Source organism: Gracilinanus agilis, chromosome 4 (assembly GCF_016433145.1).
Source record: "Gracilinanus agilis isolate LMUSP501 chromosome 4, AgileGrace, whole genome shotgun sequence".
NCBI classification, from domain to species: Eukaryota; Metazoa; Chordata; class Mammalia; order Didelphimorphia; family Didelphidae; genus Gracilinanus; species Gracilinanus agilis.
Window position 1 is genome coordinate 61,467,505 of NC_058133.1, and position 15,031 is coordinate 61,482,535.

The window sequence follows — 15,031 nt, forward strand, 5'->3', positions numbered from 1 at the left end:
GCCCTTACTTCTTTTGTTCCTCTCCCTAATCTACCCCAACCAGAAACTCCCTTCATTCCAGTTTTCTTAATATTAATCTAAGTGACTGAGGGGAATCACATCATAAGGAAACCCCATAAATTTAAGTAACAAAAGAGGTACACGGTCAGCTGAAGGAAATTGTCTTCTTCCCTTCCCTAAAATCTGCAAAATAGAAACATATTTTAAAATTTAGTTTCTTTTTTTTTTTTTAAACAGGAAGAAGAGAATTCATCCAAAGATTAAAACTTGAAGCAACTCTGAATGTGCATGATGGCTGTGTAAGTGTTAACTTGTTATATATAAAAGATTCAAAGTTAGTTTTTGGAAAGTAGGATAAAATATTTTCATCCCTTAAAAATGAACTCTATAGTTAATTTAACCATATAGCGGAAAAAAAGAGTAGGACACAAAGCTATTTGACTTAAAATATAAATTTAGGCTCTTTAGGCCTTTATGAAATGTAGAGGAAACTTATAGAAGTCTCTTTTAAGTGTCTATATTTTTAAAATGCATTGAAGCCATGAAGGAGATGTATAATAGGAACCAGGAGACTTTAGTGGAATAGTGGAAAACTATCACCTCATACATAGAGAGTGAATGGTGGCACAGAATAGGAATAAAACCATAATTGAGAAGATATTATTTTCTAGGATAAGAGTCAGGAAAAGAAGCTGACTTGGTAAAGGAATGAAAGGTAGTCATCATAGAGAAACCAAAAGAAAGGGACCTGGAGTTCTGAGAACACCTTCTAGAGATAAAGGATGATGACTCCATCTAGGATTAAAAGACTGGATAATGATAACTTGCATTTATATCATACTTTTAGACTTGCAAAACACTTAACATACATCATTTCATTTGATCCTGAAAACATTTCTAAAAATGGAGACTTAGATTAGGTGATTTGTCATCAGTAATACAGCTAATGAATGTACAAGAGTTTGAACCCAGGTTTCTCCTGACTTGTAAATCCAGAACTCTTCACTATACCAGCAAGGTATAATGAAAAAGTTAAGATGGCTCAGTGGATAGAGTGCTAGGTTTGGAGTCAAGACGTGAATTCAAATCCCGTCTCAGACAGTCACTTGTTGTGTGACCCAGTCATATATAACTTATTTGCCTTAATCCACTTCAGAAAGAAATGGCCGCTGCCAATATCTTTGCCAAGAAAACCCTATACAGGGTCACAAAATGTCAGATACAACTGTTAGACTAACCAAAACATCTGGATTTGGACACCAGATGTAAGTTCAAATCCTGATTCTGACACTTTCAATCCTTTTTACTTTGGGCAAGTCAGTTAACATCTGAGGCTAAGTTTACTCACCTGTAAAATAAAAAGAATTGGACTATACGATATCTAAGTCCTGTTCTAGCTTGTCAGTCCTGTGATCTAGCAAGGTGTGTAATTATCCTAGAAGTCTGAAGTCTAAGATCTTTCCAAAGCAATTTTTAGAAGATAATCACCAGTACGCTAGACCAAGAAAGCAGATCTTCTGTAGAAGATGCTGTAAGGTTGCTTGCAGAAATCAAACACTACATTAGGATATTCAGAGTGAAATTTTGGATGTAATAAACTGAACTGAGGCTGGGTTGAGCCCCCATTTATCTTGATTGTGAACTCTTGGGCCAAAAAAGGGGACTGCCCCTAATGGTTCTTTGTCAATGCACCTAGCAAATCATTTTTTTTCTCTCTTTATTACCCAAATTGTAGTGTCTCCGTCCATGAAATTTACAGTATCTTTTGTGCTCTTGTGTACCCTGGTGAGAAATTCCTAAATGTATAGACTCCATATGTGAAATGATTCACTGGGGAGACTGACATGTTAATCTCTTGGAGAACCAAGAGTGGGGAGACTTAGCATGCTAGTCTCTGAAAGAATCAGAAATGGGGATTATGTGAATTGAATATCTGAGTGATCTCCAACCCAGTCCAATCCAAGAAAAGACTCACCCCATCCCCACCCCCTAGGGCAGGGGTCAGCAACCTTTTTTGGCCGTGAGAGCCATAAATGCCACATTTTTTAAAATATAATTTCGTGAGAGCCGTACAGTGCTCACAGTGTGTGCTCCTCCTGTAACAACGCCTGAAAAAAAAATTGACTTTAATGGCAGAAAGAGCCATATCTGGCCCTCAAAAGAGCCAGATATGGCTCAAGAGCCATACGTTGCCGACCCCTGCCCTAGGGGATAGACAGAGGACTCACAGAGTCAAGAGTCTACATGGCATCGCAGAGGCCAGGAGGCTAAGAAATATGAAATATGAAGGCCATTGGCCAATCAAAGGATCTAGAAGGATCCAGGGAAGGAGCTGAGAAGGAGGTTTGAAAAGCCAGCACTGGAAGATGCCAGCTCTCTCTTTGCTCCCATCCTTATTCCTTATCTGACTCTCTCTGGGCTTGCACATTTTCTGAGCTCACTTATCTGGCTCTTATCTCTGGCAAACAGCTGTGGCTGCAATCTGGGACTGGATTTTACCGAGTTAGAAAGGCTGGAAACCTTATTTTTCTCTTTCTTTCTCTTTACTAATAAATGCTTATAAATTTAATATAAAGCCTCCAAAATTAATTTTTATTTATAACAAGGATGATGGCAAAAGTAGAGGTCAGCAGTGTTGATAATGCTGTTACTTAAACCCTGAGGTTTAAGAGCTTAGGGCACAGGCCGATAAAGGGTGCTGAAGATGGAAACAGTCACAAAAGGACACACCAGTGCTTTGAAGACTTAGCAACATATCAACATTGGGAACAGTGGAATTGAGTGTTTTAAACCTTTGTTTAGCTAACCCAACAGTGTGAAAGTGACTTGAGATATTTCACATCTATAAAATTTATTCTGAAATTTGCAAATGTCATAATATTTAGATAATTATTTTTCCTTTTTTTTTATTCAAACGTGATGATACTGACATGGGGGTTCTCCCTCCTCTAAGAACATTTGGTTCATTGTGAACCTAAAATGGGTACCGGGGGGGGGGGGGGAGAGGTACTCCTGGAAGTGCTATATATAATAGCAGGATGGAATAAGGCTCTAAGTGCCAGAATGGGGAGGAACATTAGAGATCTTAGAAAACTGGAAGGGTTCTTACGTCATTTGGTCTAGCCTTCTTGTTTCACAGATGATGAACTATGCTTAGAGGAGTTGAATGACTGTGGTCAGAATGGTAAATAGTAGAACTGAATTCCAGTTGGAATCTTCTGACTCAAGATTGGTAGATTGATTGTAGTTTTGGAGCACTGGGCACAAGATATTTATATTTAAAATTGTGTATTCCAGTTTGTCTAGGCTTGTGGTCCTGGGTAGACTATTTAATCTCTCAGCATTTCTTTCAGTTTTCTCTCAAGTAATACTTGCAGACCCTCCGTCATAGGGTTGTTGCGAGGAAATTGCTTAAGTACTTTATATTCTTTTTTTTTTGAAATAGTAAAGTATTTGAGAGCAAGTACTATTTTTTTGTTCATATTTATATACTCGGTGCTTGACATAGTGCCTGGAACATAGATAGGACTCTTAGTTGTTCAGCTGTTTACATTCTTCTCTGACTCTTCCTTGTTTTTGTTTGTTTGTTTGTTTGTTTGTTTGTTTGTTTTTTTAAATTGCTTAATTAAGAAAAATTTTCCATGGTTACATGAGTCATATTCTTTCCCTCTCCTCCTCTCACCCTTCTCCCATAACCAACGAACAATTCCACTGGGTTTTCTGTGTCATTGATCAAGACCTATTTCCATATTATTGATATTTGCACTAAGATGATCATTTAGAGTCTTCATCCCCAATCATATCTCCATCCACCCATGTGACCAAGCAGTTATTTTTCTTCTGTTTCTACTCCCACAGTTCTTTCTCTGGATGTGGATAGTGTTCTTTCTTATAAGTCCCTCAGAAATGTTTTGGATCATTGCATTGCTGCTAGTAGAGAAGTCCATTACATTCGATTGTGCCATAGTGTATCTGTCTCTGTGTATAAGGTTCTCCTGGTTCTGCTCCTTTCACTCTGCATCAATTCCTTGAGGTCGTTCCAGTTCACATCAAATTCCTCCAAGCTCATTATTCCTTTTAGCACAATAGTATTCCATCAACAACAGATACCACAATTTGTTTAGCCATTCCCCAGTCGAAGGGCATCCCCTCATTTTCCAATTTTTTGCCACCACAAAGAGCAAAGCTATAAATATTTTTGTACAAGTCTTTTTCCTTACTATCTCTTTGGGGTATAAACCCTGCAGTGGCATGGCTGGATCAAAGGGTAGGCAGTCTTTTAACACCCTTTGGGCAAAATTCCAAATTGCCATCCAGAATGGTTGGATCTATTCACAACTCCACCAGCAATGCATTAATGTTCCTATTTTACCACATCCCCTCCAACATTTATTACTTTCCTTTGCTGTCATATTAGCCAATCTGCTAGATGTGAAGAGATTAAATAGTCTACCCAGGACCACAAGCCTAGACAAACTGGAATACACAATTTTAAATATAAATATCTTGTGCCCAGTGCCCCAAAATTACAATCAATCTACCAATCTTGAGTCAGAAGATTCCAACTGGAATTCAGTTCAGAGTTGTTTTGATTTGCATTGCATTTCTCTAATTATAAGAGATTTAGAATACTTTTTCATGTGCTTATTGATAGTTTTGATTTCTTTATCTGAAAATTGCTCATTTATCAGTTGGGGAATGGCTTGATTTTTTCGTACAATTGATTTAGCTCTGTAATGGTTAAAAAGGGTTTTATAGGTTCAGTATATTAAAAGATGGTTGTCAGAGGATTGAACTATTATCAGTCCTCAATTAAGAATAATCTCAAATCAAAATGGACTTTTATGGAAGTTTATTTACAATTAGGAAGGTTGAAGGTAGGGAAATTGAGAGAGAGAAACTCTGGCCCAGACCAGAGGCCTGGACCAGGTAAGAATTTAGAGACCCAGCAGAGGAGCACAGAGGTTAATTAAACAAGGCTTCTAGCCACAAGACCTTTTACAATTAGAGAGGCAAGAGAGGCCTCCCTGAGGGTAGAGTCTCCAGAAACGCCAAGGGAAGAGAGAGAGAGTCAGCCTAACTTACCCATGTGACAGTTCAAAGGGAAGCAGACAGAGGTCCCACCAGAGCCTCAGCATTCCAACACTCCTCCATGAACCAGAAGAGGTCCTCACCAGATGCTCTCTTCCACCGAAGACCTCAGCTGACTGAGGACCTTCTCCTTTTGAAGGGGTCACTTATTCGTCTCTTCCTGTTCCTCCCTCCTAATTTGCATGTCCAGTCACAATAGACAATCCTCATAGACCATCTAGGGGGTCGGTCAGTTGATTCTGATTTGTCCCTCACTCTAGCACAATGGATTATGGACCTCCCAGAATTAGAGGTGTTCTCACCTTTGGTGATTAAATCTAAAGATGGGCAGTGTAGACTTAATCTAATTATCACAGCTTCTTATATATTTGAGTAATTAAACCTTTGTCAGAGGTTTTTGTTGTAAAAGATTTTGTTCCCAATTTGTTGCTTCCCTTCTAGTTTTGGTTACATTGGTTTTGTTTGTACAAAAACTTTTTAATTTAATGTAATCAAAATTCTTTTATATTTTATAATTTTTTCTAACTCTTGCTTGGTCTTGAAATCTTTCCTTTCCCAAAGATCTGACAGGTATACTATTCTAGGTTCACCTAATTTACTTATAGTTTCCTTCTTTATATTCAAGTCATTCATCCATTCTGAGTTTATCTTGGTATAGGGTGTGAGATGTTGCACTAAACCTAATCTCTCCCATACTGTTTTCCTATTTTCCTAGCAGTTTTTGTCAAATAGTGGATTTTTGTCCCCAAAGCTAGGCTCTTTGGATTTATTATACACTGTCTTGCTGAGGTCATTTACCCCAAGTCTATTCCACTTAAACTCCCTTCTGAAGCTCTTAACCAGTACCATATTGGTTTGATGACCACTGCTTTATATAGTACAGATTAAGATCAGGTACTGCTAGGCCCCCCTCTGTCACATTTTTTTTTTAAATTATTTTCCTTGATATTCTTGATCTTTTGTTCTTCCAAATGAACTATATTATAATTTTTTCAAATTCAGTAAAAAAATTTCTTGGTAGTTTGATAAATATGGCACTGAATAAGTGAATTAATTTGGGTAGAATTGTCATTTTTATTATGTTAGCTCGTCCTACCCATGAGCAATCAATGGTTTTCCAATTGTTTAGATCCAGTTTTATTTGTTTGGAAAGTGTTTTGTAGTTGTTTTCATATAATTGCTGTGTTTGTTTTGGTAGATAGATTCCCAAGTATTTTATGTTGTCTAGGGTGATTTTAAATGGTGTTTCTCTTTCTACTTCTTGCTGCTCTAGTGTGTTGGAAATGTATAGAAATGCTGATGATTTATGTGCATTTATTTTGTATCCTGCAACTTTGCTAAAGTTGTTGATTATTTCCACTAACTTCTTAATTGATTCTCTAGGATTCTTTAAATAGACCATCATATCATCTGCAAAGAATGATAGCTTAGTCTCCTCTTTGCCTATTTTGATACCTTCAATTTCTTTTTCTTCTCTAATTGCTACTGCTAGTGTTTCTATAGTACCTTGTTAAATAATAGAGGTGATAATGGGCATCCTTTTTTCACTCCTGATCTTATTGGGAAGGCTTCTAATTTATCCCCATTGCAGATGATGCTTGCTGATGGATTTTAATATATACTGTTTATAATTTTTAGGAAAGGTCCTTCTATTCCTATACTTTCTAGTGTTTTCAATAGGAACAGGTGTTGTATTTTCTCAAAGGCTTTTTCAGCATCTATTGAGTTAATCATGTGATTTTTGTTGGTTTGCTTGTTAATATGGTCAATTATATGGATGATTTTCCTAATATTGAACCAACCTTGCATTCCTGGTATAAATCCTACCTGACCATAGTGAATAACCCTCATGATCATTTGCTGAAATCTTATTGCTAGTATTCTATTTCAGGTAGATCAGTGATTCTCAAATTGTCTCTTCTAGATCTGTTTTCCAAATCAATCATTTTCTCATTGAGATATTTGACGTTTCCTTCTATTTTGTCATTCTTTTGACTTTGCTTTATTGATCCTTGCTGTCTTGTGAGATCATTAGCTTCTACTTGCCCAGTTCTGGCCTTTAAAGACTGGTTTTCAGCTATGATTTTTTTTTACTTTCCTTTTCAGTTTGGTCTATTCATCTTTTCATGGCTTCCAGCAAGTCATTTCTGATCTTCAATTTGATTATAAGTTAATTTGATTTCTGGGCTTCTTTTTCCAAGTGGGAGATTCTGTCTTTTAAACTTAATTTCTTTTTGAACTATTTCCTACTTTTCTTGCCAAGTTTCTTCTATCTTTCTCATAATCTCAAATTTGAGCTCAAGAGCTTGTGACCAGTTTCCATTTTGGGGGGAAAGATTTGGATGTGTTTACTTGTTTATCATCTTCTGCTGTCTCCTCTTTAGTCTAGAGTTTTTCCTGCTTAAAAATTATCACGGGTTAAGGTTTTCTTCTTGTTTTTAGTGGTTGTGGATTGTAGTTCTTGGATGTTGTTATTCATTATTTTGTTCCTTCCTGGTCAGAAGTCTGAGTGAGGAAGGTGGGAGATCTTTGTATTAAGTAAGCTCCAGAGAGGTTTTTGCTCTGAGGCTATTTTTTGAGTCTCAAAGCAGTGTATGCTGTGTGCAACCCTGCTCTGTCCCTGTGCTGAAGCTCCACATTCTTCAGCCTCCTGGGGACCTAAATCTACCTGGTCTTAGGGGTAAGTCTGTAGTGTCCTCAGCCAGTCCTGAGAACCTAGAGATTGCCCTGTAGAGGACTGAGTATGGAGGTTAGGCAAGTCTTTGTACTGAGCTCTGGAGAGATTTTTGCCTTGTGGCTATTTTTCAAGTCTCCACAGTGGTTGGAGCCTGTGCAGCCCTGTGCTGTCTCAGTGCCCAACCTTTGCACTCCTCAGCCATCTGGGGACCCAAGTCTCGCTGCTGTTTGGGGTAAGTCTGTGATGTCCTCAACCAGTCCCTGAGAACCTAGAGATTGCCTCACAGAGGTCTGAGTGAGTAAGGTAGGCAAGTCTCTGTATTGAGCTCCAGAGAGGTTTTTGCCCTGAGGTCTATTAATATGTCCAAGTAACCCAGTTCCCACACAATTTCAGATCTTTGTAAAAAGAAATTTTTTTAAGCCTTGATGATTTTATTACCATAACATAGTTCTTTCCTGTGAATAGTCATCTAACCAACCTACTTTTCAATCCTTGTTCTCTCTAGTGCATTATTTGGGCTGTTCTACAAACACATTCATGACTGTGATGTTCAAGTCCAAATGTGGTAGCATCACTATCCTTGGAGGTGAAAAGAGTATATGTTAAAGAGTCTTTGCAGGAACAAAATCATTGCTGCTAGGATAAGAAGACAAACTGTTTATTAGGAGAAAATTTTTGCATCAAATATTTCAAATAAGGGTCTGAAATTCAAAATATAGTGAGAACTAATACAAGAAGATGAGGCTGTAAGATAAAGTAGTTGTGAACAAACAGTTCTGAAAGGAAAACCTGTCAACTCTTAACCAGTTTTTTCCAAATCATTAATAAGACAAATGCAAATCCTTTTATAGTTACTTCTTGTTTGACTTTGGGCAAATTACTTTAGTTCCATGGACCTCAGTTTTATCTGTAGAAAAATGAAAGGGTTGGACTCAATGGCCTGACTTGGAGATTCTTTCCAGCTTATGATCTATAAATTCTGAAGCTTCTACTCATAATGTAAATTGGCAAATTTAGTGCACTCATATGCTATTGGTGGAATTGTGAATTTGTTCAACCACTCTGGATAACTGAAATTAGAATTAAAAAGGAACTGAAATATCCATGCCCTTTGCCTCAGAAATCCCACTTTTAGATATATTATCCCAAGAAAATCAAAGGCTCTTTTCCTTTGATAAGACACTAATGCCATAATATTCATAGAGGCATTTTTTGTGGCAATAAAGAATTAGAAATAAAATAGATATCTATTAGTTCAAAAATGGCAAAAAATGTTGTGGTATATGAATATAATAGAATATTCTATAAGAGATAACACATGTGAAAAAAGAGTCATATGAACTATTTCAGAACAAAGTAGGCAAAACCAGGAAAAAAAGAGTACACATAATGATTATGACAGTGTTGGAAAGAACAAGAAAAAATGAAACTGTAGACAGTGTATTTTATAAAGACTATGTAAAACTCCTGTAGAAATCCCCAGTGCTATCTGAGGCAGATTAAAATGTAATTGGGAAATGTTTAATAAAATAAATAAAAATAAAATACAACACAAATAATTATGGTTTTCTAAGTCAGTGTTCAGTGAGTAGGGATTGTTTCTGTTTGAGTTTGATCTCTCCTACCTTATTCCTAATCCATGCTTTCTTGTCCAATTACTTGTTTCTACTTTTGAGTTAAGGTCACAGAGTATCAAAATATACATTGATTTAATTTGAAGTGTCTTGCCAGTTCTTGGTAAAATTTTTCTATTTCTTCATCCTCTACAACAGATGTTGGGGTATAAGTTGCAATTATTTTCCTGGTTCACTCTTTGGAAATATTTAATTATAACTTCTTTACTATTAGATAGATCCCTTGAAATGATGATTCTTGTTTACAGTGGGTATGTGATAAAAACCAACTCCACCTACTTATTTTTTTTCACTATAAGAGCACGTGGGTCATATATTTTGCTGCAGTTTCCTTCTGTTTTCTTTTATAGAATGAATATCAAGATTGGTAGGATTCAGTTCTTTTATTAACATGGCCCTTTGAAAAAACCATTGGAAAAGGATCTCATATCTCATATTTATAGTATCCATGGCTGAGTTAATTTTATAGATGATCTAAAGTCTATGTGTGATGTATGTACCTTCTGCCATTGGCTTGCTATTAGTAGCCATTTTGTATTTTTGTTTGTTTCATAGGTTGCCATAGCCAAATATTTCATTACTAGTTAGCCTCTCTGTCTGTACTTAGTCTGGTCCTTGTAGGGGTCATACTCAAATCTTTTTAACATGAGAGAACCTTCTACAGCTTGAGCTCTGTTGGCATAACTGTCAAAAACAAGGATTACCTCCATGCCATGAGGAAAGGATCAGGGTAGGACTCTCTGGAAATTAAATAGGAAGAGACAAAGTAAAAATGGGGGGTCGGGAGGATAGAAGGTAAATATAGTTTCCAGGGTCATAGAGATAAAGGGTCAGTGAGAGAATTTGGGAGTCAGAAGGAGAGGGGATTCAGCAGGGGAAGGGAATGTAGAATCTATCTAGTTTCAGGGGGAAACAAGAAAGCATAGGGTTTTAGACCAGAGGAGAGAAGGGATAGATGTTCAGAGTCAGAAGGATGTGGGTTGGGAATTGACAGGACTGTAAGGTAAAAGGACAGAAATTATTCCCAGGGTCCTTCACATTGGGGGAAAAACTTATGGAGGAGGTAGTGACTGTTTGTTGGGAGGGGCAGATAAACTATTATGGGAGTTGATGCTCTAGCACCAGCAAGTGTTCACAGTCCTCCTAGTGCTTACCTTCTGTCTTAGAACATATATGGTAAGTGCTGGGCAATTGTGGTTAAATGACTTGCCCTGGGTCACACAATTAGGAAGTGTCTGAGGCCATTTTTGAACTGAGGGCTTCTTTCTCCAGGCCTGGCTTCTCAGTCCACTGAGCTACCCAGCTGCCCCCTAGACCTTTAACAACACTCTTACGAAAAACTTCATCTCTTTACAAAGAACATCTTCCTAGAGGATATCCACCAGTTTCTTTTGCTTCTCATTCAGGATGCAGGTCATGTTACATATCTGGGACCTGATTTCCCAGGAGCCCCAGGGACTATGGTTGTGGATTGGGAGACTTGATCATACTTGGATAAATTGGGGGGCATATAGAAAGTTCAGGGTGATGGAGAGAAGGGGGAGGATTTTGGAAAGGAGGTCTATGAAACACTTTATTCCTATTAAATTTATTTTAATCAAATGAAATTTGGAATATCTTTCTGGAAATAGTGAAGTCTCCTAAGAATCAATTGGAAGAACTGATAACATTCTAGCCTTAATGAATATGGGAACTGTTTTCAAGTATTTCCAAGGGTGGCTTTCACATGGAAGAAGGATCCTCTCCACAGTGAAGAACTCTAGGAGCTGTGGGTATAAGTTGTCTAGTCCAATTTTAGATTTGATTCAGGGAAAAGCTTCCTAACAATTAGAGCTTCTCAGAAGTGGAATAACCTTTCTGAAGAAATGTACTGTCTTCCCTCTCACTTCAGGCCTTCAGTCTGGTGTCTAGAATTCCATTTGTAGACAACTTTTTTGGTTAGGTGTGAATTGGACTACAGGCCTCCAAGGTCCCTTATAATTCTTGGTTTCTATGAAATATTGATGCCTTAATTCTAGTTTTTTCTCCTTCCTTTTTATTTTCAATAATATTAGAACCAGGGGGCAGCTCAGTGGATTGAGAGCCAGGCCTAGAGATGGGAGGCCCTGGGCTCAAATCTGGCCTTAGACACTTCCCAGCTATGTGACCCCGCGCAAGTCACTTAACCTCCATTGCCTAGCCCAGGGGTCGGCAACCTTTTTGGCCGTGAGAGCCATAAAGGCCACATTTTTTAAAATGTAATTTCGTGAGAGCCGTACAGTGCTCACAGTGCACACTCCTGTAACAGCTCCTGAAAAAAAATTGACTTTATGGCTCCTGCAGAAAGAGCCAGATATGGCTCAAGAGCCATACATTGCCGACCCCTGGCCTAGCCCTTACCACTCTTCTGCCTTGACTCTAAGACAGAAGGTAAGGGTTTAAATAATAATAATAATAATATTAGATCCATTGGTTTCTACGGTGGAAATATGAAATAGGATTTATTTGCAGCATTTCAGTTCTGAAATATAAAAAATAAGCCTATTTTTCATTAAAAATTTTTGTGTGTGTCATGGTGAGGAGAGATTTCAGAATATATTATTTAAACTTCTTATTGAATTCTAATTTTATCATGAAATATATAAAATTTAAAATCATAAAGTGATGATTAGCTAGCTTTTCTCAATGTTACTTTGTTCTTAAAACAATTCTGTTTGCCATTATAGGTGAATACCATCTGTTGGAATGACACTGGAGAATATATTTTATCTGGTTCAGATGACACTAATCTAGTAATCAGTAATCCCTACAGCCGAAAAGTAAGTATTTTTCTAAAAATTGTACAAACTCATGGGGAAGAATCATTCAAGAAAAGCAATTGATAAATTTGATGTAGTATACTTTTTCCATGGTTGATTTTGGGTCAGAGCACCTATTTCATTCACTGTCCACTTGAAAGATACAGTTTTTAGGCCTCCAGGTCTCTCTCTTACCTTTCTTCCATAGAGGAGCAACAAGATGATTATAGAAATATATTTGAATCATTTCTTTCTAGCATATTCAGGCCTTTACCTTGACTGTGGCATTATGGATTCTAAGCAGTGGTTGTAGGTGTTTTCATTTATGGATGGTTGAATAGACCAGGGTCTTAGAGATGATGAGGCTGCCAGAGGCCACACAACTCTTCAGTCACCTCTGAGTAGAAATGCTTTGCCATCTTTTTCAAGGACTCAATTTGTGCCACCTCAGCTGCATCATTGTTTTCTTATGCTTTGTGGTATTATTATTGGACCTTTGTTCTGGGTATCACTGTTTATTTTTCTCTGCTTCACTCCAAATGTCTTCTTGTCCTCTGAGGTCAACTTTTCAGGTCTGGCACAAGTCTGGTTCTTGTAATTTACATTCCCTTTAAAAATACTGTTGAATGGTTCTCAGGATCTCCTGATTACCTGACTTTAAAAGAGAATTGTTTTCTTTCACAAATTCACCTAGTGATTAAATAACTATCAATATTTCTTCTGTTCTCTTTTCTTCATTCGGCAATTTAGTTTTTTACTATCATTTTAATAGTTTTTCTTTGTTCATAGAAGGGAGCTCTGACATAACTCTTTAAGTTAACCATTTTGCTATGCAGATGTTTCTTAACATCTGCTGTCCCAAAGCCATCTCTTTATCCCAAATTTCCTCAAATTTTGACTCATGAATTTATTATAATAAAAATAATTAGTGATCATATCTCTGAATTTTCAGAGATATTTTCATAAATTTAGCCTGTTTTCTAAGTGAGATAATTAAGCTTAAGAAAAGAGTTAGAATTCTAAGGTTTCTGTTCACCTTCATTCCTGAGTTATTGAGGTTTCCAATCTCAGAGTTATCCTAGATTCCTTTTGTGCATTTTGAAATGCACTAATTGTGGGAGACTACCTTTCCCAGGATCCTCTACCCTAACTTCTTCAGACACATCCCACTTTCTTTGTGGGATGTGTCTGAGGAAGATATAAGAGAAAGGGAGAGCGAGAGTTTGGGCGCTTTTTTTCCCCAACCAGTGGAAGCGCCTGTTTTGGAGAAATGCCTACTGAAGAAAAACCTTTTTTCCCTACCTAATTTTTCCCTCTCCTAACTAAATAAATCCAGCTATTCGATCCCTAAGTGTAACCTGATTTATTGACTCCAGAGGGCTCAGGTCAATTTCCCTCTCTGGGCTTGGGGCTACCCCAGCTTGGCTACCTTCTTTTTCCCTTCTTCCCATTCACCCTTCCTCCTACCATGCACACTTTCTTTCTCCTGGCCTCCTATACATCATTCAGTTGCCAAGTCTTATCCAAGTCAGCTGGAACAATATCTTTTTTATCCAACCCTTCCTTTCTACTCTTTTTGTGGTTTTTTAGGCTTGAAGTTCCATTTTTAATTTTAAAAAAATCTTTGTAATCTGGTGCTGAGATTTGTGAATAAAATGTTTAAATTTCACATTGTAAACTAATTTCATCTTAAATGTTCATTAAGTTCTAGAAAGCTCCCCTCTCATTGAAGCCTTTGAAACCTTTTATGCAGACTGTTTTCACAGCTTGGTAGTTGGTATCTTTGCCTCCAGGCTTTTCTTCTCTTCCTCCACTGCCATACAAACCTGACAGAATTCACCGTCCTAGATCACAGATCTGACCAAATCAATCATTGCTCTCCTCAAATACTTGCTGTGATTCCCATACGGTCTTAGATTAAAATACAAACTCCTCAGCCTGACATCTTCCTGCTTTCCCAGCTTTATATCACCTCACTCCTCTCTGAGATCATTCCAGCTAACTGGGGCCACCAACTCATGTTCAACCTTCATGCATGAACCCTCTCATACATTTCAAATACCTCAGAGCCTCTCAGCTCTGCCTCAGAATTTTTCTTTTCTTTCAGACCTTTCCTCAGGTGCCATCTCTTCTGCTAAGAATTCCTTGATCTCTCTTCTTACTTATTAGTGCTCACTAATTTCTGAAATTATATTTTATTTTCTTATTGTTGTACAGTAAAATGTAAGAAAATAATCTTCACTCTTTTATTTCCTCTCTGTCCTCTTACTCCTTAGCTATTTAGAATTTGGCTTACATTGCCATTTTACTAGAACATCTCTCTTCAAGGTTAATTACCAAGCCAAAAGCCTTGTTTCACTCTTTATCCTATTTGACTTTTCTTCTGCATTCAACACTATTAACTTATTCTGGCTCACTTTTTAGTATTGTCTTCCTTAACTTCTGTTCTGTGACACTACATTCTCCTGGTTCTACCTACTATCTCTCAAGTTTTTCATTGACTTACCTTCCTTCCCCTCCAACTCCTAAAGGTGTTTGCTGTCACACAAGACCCTATCCCTAGTAGCTTTCTTATCTCTTCACACTTTCTCCTTTAGTGAGCTGATCTGATCCCTTGACTGCCCTTTTGGTTTTTTTCCTGTACAGGTATTAGGCTGATCTCTTTGGAGTAGTCACAAAGGTCCTAAAATATTTTGGAGCTTGTTGTGATCAATCAAGAGTCCTCACCTCCCCTGTCAGAAATCTTTAGTGACTGTCTAGAGCAGGGGTCAATAACGTATGGCTCTTTCTGCAGGAAACATAAAGTCAATTTTTTTTTCGGGCGCTGTTACAGAAGCACACACTGTGAGCAC

General features: G+C 37.5%; 1 protein-coding gene across 6 annotated transcripts in view; it reads left to right on the forward strand.

The window, feature by feature from the left end:
• The first annotated feature begins 242 nt into the window (after nucleotides 1-242).
• The window catches only part of DCAF6 (DDB1 and CUL4 associated factor 6), a 158,033-nt gene continuing 143,244 nt past the window's right edge, over nucleotides 243-15,031 (forward strand). For all 6 annotated transcript variants that reach the window (XM_044673605.1, XM_044673608.1, XM_044673606.1 and 3 more), the window contains exons 1-2: nucleotides 243-299; nucleotides 12,108-12,200. The gene's annotated coding sequence lies outside the window, so the exon portion shown is untranslated. The remainder of the gene's footprint in view (nucleotides 300-12,107; nucleotides 12,201-15,031) is intronic.